Genomic DNA, 6,000 nt, shown 5'->3' with positions numbered 1-6,000 from the left:
TTAATTTAGAAAATAATGCTAATGATTAAAGTAGAGAAACAAACTTTTAAATGGGATTTTTTTTAATCTGATTTTCTGGTTCAGTAAGACTTAAATTAAATAACCAAAAACTTTAAACCTAAGCAAACAACTAAAAACTATTTTCAATCAAAAGAAGGAGATGCTTCCATTTAATTTCGAATCCCTCTTTTTCCTATGGTTAATTTCAATTTATGGATTAATTTTAGTTGGTTACCAAATTAGAATTTACTAGTCTCACGATCAAACTAAATAGCATATGTCAACTAAATGATCATGTAAGTTAAGTACACCAAATTGATTTTAAGATATATTTGGACTATGAATGAATTATCTATCTATGATCAAAATAAAAAATCAAGCATATATTATGATAAAATAATTCTCTTTAAAATAATTAAGCAACTAACTTTACCACTTATACTAGGGTATGATCAACCTTTAGCTCTAGCAATTTAATGATCAAACAATTAGGAAAACAAGGTCAAGCAATCAACGACCGTCTAAGTTCTCAAAACTCGAGGGGAAGGCCATAAAGATAGAGACTTTAACATGCTACGATGATGATATACCAACCACAAGCTAAAACCAACTTCAATAATCCATAAAGTAGAAATCAACACATAGTATTAGAGTTCACCTAATATAAACGAAAGTAAAGGGTTATTAGCCCATGATTACAGAAAAAGAGCACATAATCAAATAGCAAACTAGATTAAACATTACAAACTCTAACCAAACCGAATGATTAATGTTGATTCTTCACTTCAATCTCTCTAAAACTTGTTCTCCACTTGAATCCTGCCTTCCAAAAGGGTTTTCGGTTACTTCTGGCCGAAGAAAGCCGCGGCTTACCGGAATTCGTCCCTGAAATTTGACCTAAAAGTCGAAATTTATACTTTCCATATTATAGCTTCCACGACATGGCACAATGCTCATTAAATCATGAGAATCACTTGCGATCCATATGCGTAAAGTTTTCCATGCAGATCCGGAGAAGCTTCTATGTTGGACATGTGGTCGTGTTGTGGCATATAAGTGACCACGACGTGGGGTATTCTTTTAGCCCATTTTCTTCTCTTTGTTTGTTCTTGAATGCATAATCCAACCTCCAAGTTTCCATCTTTGTCTGGTTTTAGTCCTTTTTTCCTTGAGAATCTCTTTCTTTGGTTACAAAATAGAATTTAAACTTTATAAGTACTAAATATCTTTGTCTTTAACCAAACTATAGCTAATATGTATTGAAATACTACATAAATATATGTATAAATATAGCAATATCAAAATACCTAACACCTATCATTTGATTGTCCACAAGCAAAACTTTATTTTAATACATCACATTAAAACATTGTCCACCAATATCACACAAAACAATCCAATTCAAACTCACTAATTATGCATTGCCTCAATGCATGTACTTATGTCTAATTTACCTAATTACTTTCCAATCCTAAATACTCACAATCTTCATAAATGTTTCCCACTTATTTTGAATGACATTCATTCATACCACCTATGCCCTTTTATTTACCCCATTTTATTTCAAAAGTTATTGTCAAATTCCAAGTGACTCGATTTTAAAAAGAAAAATACTATATAAGATAATTGACCTAAAAATATAACTAATATTTTACTGCAACTTCATATTTTTGTGGAACCTTTTCTCTTTTTAATTTTTTTTTTCACAGGCTTTTTTTTCATAACTTCAACTTTCACATATTTAAGCAAACAAATAACTTAAACTTTATTATTACTATACCATAGTTCATGACTTTCTAATAAATTCATTGGGGTGCTCAGAATTCCAAAGGTCACTAATGGAACCCATGACTTACAATGAAACCCATGTAGTGATTTTCTTCTCATCCATCTAAGCTTTTATAATTAGGTGGATAGATATAAATATACTCAGGGGGAATACTCATCGAGTCTCAAAGGTCCCATATTGGTTCCACTCTTGAACTGTTAATTATTTTTCATATATAACTAGACTTAAAATTCAGAAATTAAACATATAATACTTGGAATTTGACTCTAAGGCTGGCAATTCTCGACACGACCCGCAACATGACACGAAATAAATAGGTTTGGGTTGAGTTTTTCAACCAGCCAACCCGCTAACCCGCCAACCCGTTTATTAAATGCGTCATATATGGGTTTCTCAAAAAATAAATGGGTTGACCTGTCAACCCGTTTATATTCTTAATAAAAAAATTATTTTATTTTTAAATGTATTTATGTATCAAGTATTAATATTTAATAAGTATTATATAATATATATCATTGGTTCATAGACCATTTGACCGTTTAGACATTTTGACTTGTGGTGGATGCTCTAAGGTCGTAAGTCTTAACCTATAAGGCTAAGTTTATAAGATGTTTCTATGAATGTTTTTAATTTTCATTTGGATGTTTAAGACTTGAATGTCTAAAATTCAGATATGTTTGGATCAACCATCAAAAATTTATTAATGTTTATTTGTCAATTTTATTTATGGAATCTGACCCACGAACCCGCCAACCTGTGAACCCGTATAAATAAATAGGTTGACGGGTCATATATGGGTTTATGTTCCAAACCTGCCAACCCGTGACTTGTAGGGTTGGAATGATAATGCAAATGATTATACAGAACTTGTATAATTGATTGTTGCAATTAAACCCTAGAGTAAATGGTGAGTTTGATAAATGATAATGCAAATAGAAGCATAGCAACCAAGGTACATGAATATTATTATTATAATCTTTTTATTTAAAAAAATGCAGAATCTTTACAAACATTCTAATATTTATATTATTTTTTGGACATAAACTAATTATATAGTGTTTAATAATCACCATCTGCTTCTTTAGTATTCTATTTTTGAATTTGTGTTTTGGAATTCAGCATCCCATATCGTTATAGAAAAAAATCACATGTAATTCACATATGGATCACATGTGATTCTCATGTAAATAACATGTAATTCACATGTAAATCACAAGTGATTCGCATTTGAATCACAAGTGATTCACATATAAATCACAAGTGAGTCACATGTAAATCACAAGTGATTCACATGTAAATCACAAGTGATTCACATGTAAATCACAAGTGATTCACATATGAATCACATGTAATTCAATATAAAATCACAAGTAAATCACAAGTGGATCCCATATGAGTTACATATGAATCACAAGTGATTCACATATAAATTACATGTGATTCACATGTAGATCACAAGTGAATCACATGAGAATTACATGTGATCACTACAAACAAAATTACATTTAGTGGCACACATTTTTAATGGCATATCTTTTTTATAACATTATAGTATGTTTTTAAAGGCACATTTTACATATGCCACTATAAAATTAATAGGTTTAATGATATTTTATAATATATGTCACTAATTTTAATATTTATTAGTGACATAAAAAAATAAAAATGTCACTGAAAACTCTATATTTTATGGCATATGTTCTTTTACATACCACTAAAATGTTATTTTGCTTCTTTAGTATTCTATTTTTGAATTTGTGCTTTGGAATTTAGCATCTCATATCGTTATAGAAAAAAATCACATGTAATTCACATATGGATCACATGTGATTCACATGTAAATCATAAGTGAATCACATATGAATGACATGTGATTCTCATGTAAATAACATGTAATTCACATGTAAATCAGAAGTGATTCATACAAGTGATTCACATGTGAATCACAAGTGATTCACATTTTAATCACAAGTGATTCACATATAAATCACAAATGAATCACATATAAATCACAAGTGATTCACATGTAAATCACAAGTGAATCCAATATGATTTACATATGAATCACAAGTGATTCACATGTGATTCACATGTAGATTGCAAGTGAATCACATAAGAATTACATGTGATCACTACAAACAAAATTACATTTAGTGGCACACATTTTTAATGGCACATCTTTTTTATATCATTATAGTATGTTTTTAAAGGCACATTTTATATATGCCACTATAAAATTAATAGATTTAATGACATTTTATAATATATATCACTAATTTTAATATTTATTAGTGACATAAAAAATAAAAATGTCACTGAAAACTCTATATTTTGTAGCATATGTTCTTTTACATACCACTAAAATGTTATTTTGCTATTTTACCCATTTATTTTTGTGCCACTAAAAATAAATTTGTGACTCTTCAAAATGAACCGGTCTTTATTATGTTTGACCTTTGACGTTTCCCCAATTCTTATACCCTAATTGATTGCATTTCACAGCTCTTAACATCATACATCCAGCCGATGGCGAGTTTGCAAAGATCAAACCGTTGATTTCATTTGATTCTTATCTAAACTACGATAAGCAAACTCAAAATCAAAATCAACAAGATGAGAATCAACACTCCTTATTGTGTTATCGCTCTTCTCCAAGTTCCTTCTTTTCGAATATACTCAATGAGAATAGAGAGTAAGAGTTTCCAAATCCTATCACTGCCGCATCGAATCATGAGTCAGAAGAAAGGCTCTTCAAGCAACAAAAGAGATTTGAATATGATTCACGTGAGTTCCTGACCTTCTACATTATGTGTTGCTGTCGTCAAGCCCTATGCAATAGGAAAGGAGAAACGTTGATTCATATCCAATATCTTCCACCTTCGTCAACATCTGTGATGCATGGTTGGAGTTCATCGCAAGTGCCAAATTCCCGTGGTTATGACTATACAAATCAAAGTAATTTGGATTTTGAGTTGTCTTTTAGAGCTACGGATTCAACTAGTTCAAATCTCCTCAGGCAAAATAGCGCTCCACCTAAATTTTTATCCTCCTTGACTATTAAGGGCATCTCCAACCCAACCCCATTTCTTCTCTCATTCTTCTCCAACCCTATCCCATTTTCACCTCCATTTTTGGAGATATGAATAGTATTCCCCCATATATGGGGGAATACTATTCATATCTCAAAAAATGGAGGTGAAGTTTGGTTGTCAACTTTAGTCCCTCTCATTTTTATTTTATACATTTCTAGTTTATTTTATCTACTAATAATAATTTAAATACAATATTTAATATTTATAATATAATGTTATATACTAATTTATATTAATTAATCATAAATATAGAGTTTAATTAGTAGAGGGATGTATTTGATAATATATAAGTTATAAAAATGGAATATTCCAAGAATATATTTTTTGGGGTAAAAAATAGGGTAGAAAATGGAGTAGGGTTGGAGATGAAACCCTGTTTACTCCATTTTTTACTCCATTTATGGGGGGGGGGGGGGTGGAGATGGGTTGGAGATGGTCTAAAAAAGGTAAACAATTTAACCTACTTGTTAATTCCATTATTTTTTTTCAACTTGCAGTTGATTTATTGTCTAAAACAGTTCGTATGTATTAAAAATTGACATGTATTGACAGTTGCCTTTTTGCTACTAGTTTATACATCCCAAATTTGTCATGTTGTGTGATGATCTAACGAATTGAAGACTTCATGTTATTTATTGTGTAGATTTGTTAATTGTAAGATCAATATCCAGAGTAAGAATATTAAGACTCTATTGAATTTAATCTTAAAACTAAAGTCGTAAGGGTGTCAAAGAGGTGAGAAAAGGTAGTTCATCAAGTACTTGTAATAACCAATATCTTCAAGCTTAGGTTTTAGAATAACTTCTAATTTGACAACATAGATTTTAAAGTACTAAACAACATCTTTAAGTTTCCTAAGAGAAAAAGAATACTTTTTTCTTTGGCATTAATGTTGTGTATGTAGATTGAGTATGTAACTGACAGTAATCTCTCTCTCTCTCTCTCTCTATATATATATATATATAGATATATATATATATATATATATATATAGAGAGAGAGAGAGTTAGGTTCAAATGTTTTTAGCATCTATTGTGTGCCTAAATGCACCAATCACAAATCAGCAAATAATTAAATAATTAATTAAATCAAAAAGGGTATTTTGGGTTTTTTGCAACT

Source organism: Lactuca saligna, chromosome 4 (assembly GCF_052625555.1).
Source record: "Lactuca saligna cultivar CGN05327 chromosome 4, ASM5262555v1, whole genome shotgun sequence".
Lineage (NCBI taxonomy): Eukaryota > Viridiplantae > Streptophyta > Magnoliopsida > Asterales > Asteraceae > Lactuca > Lactuca saligna.
Note: the sequence above shows the minus strand (reverse complement) of the source record.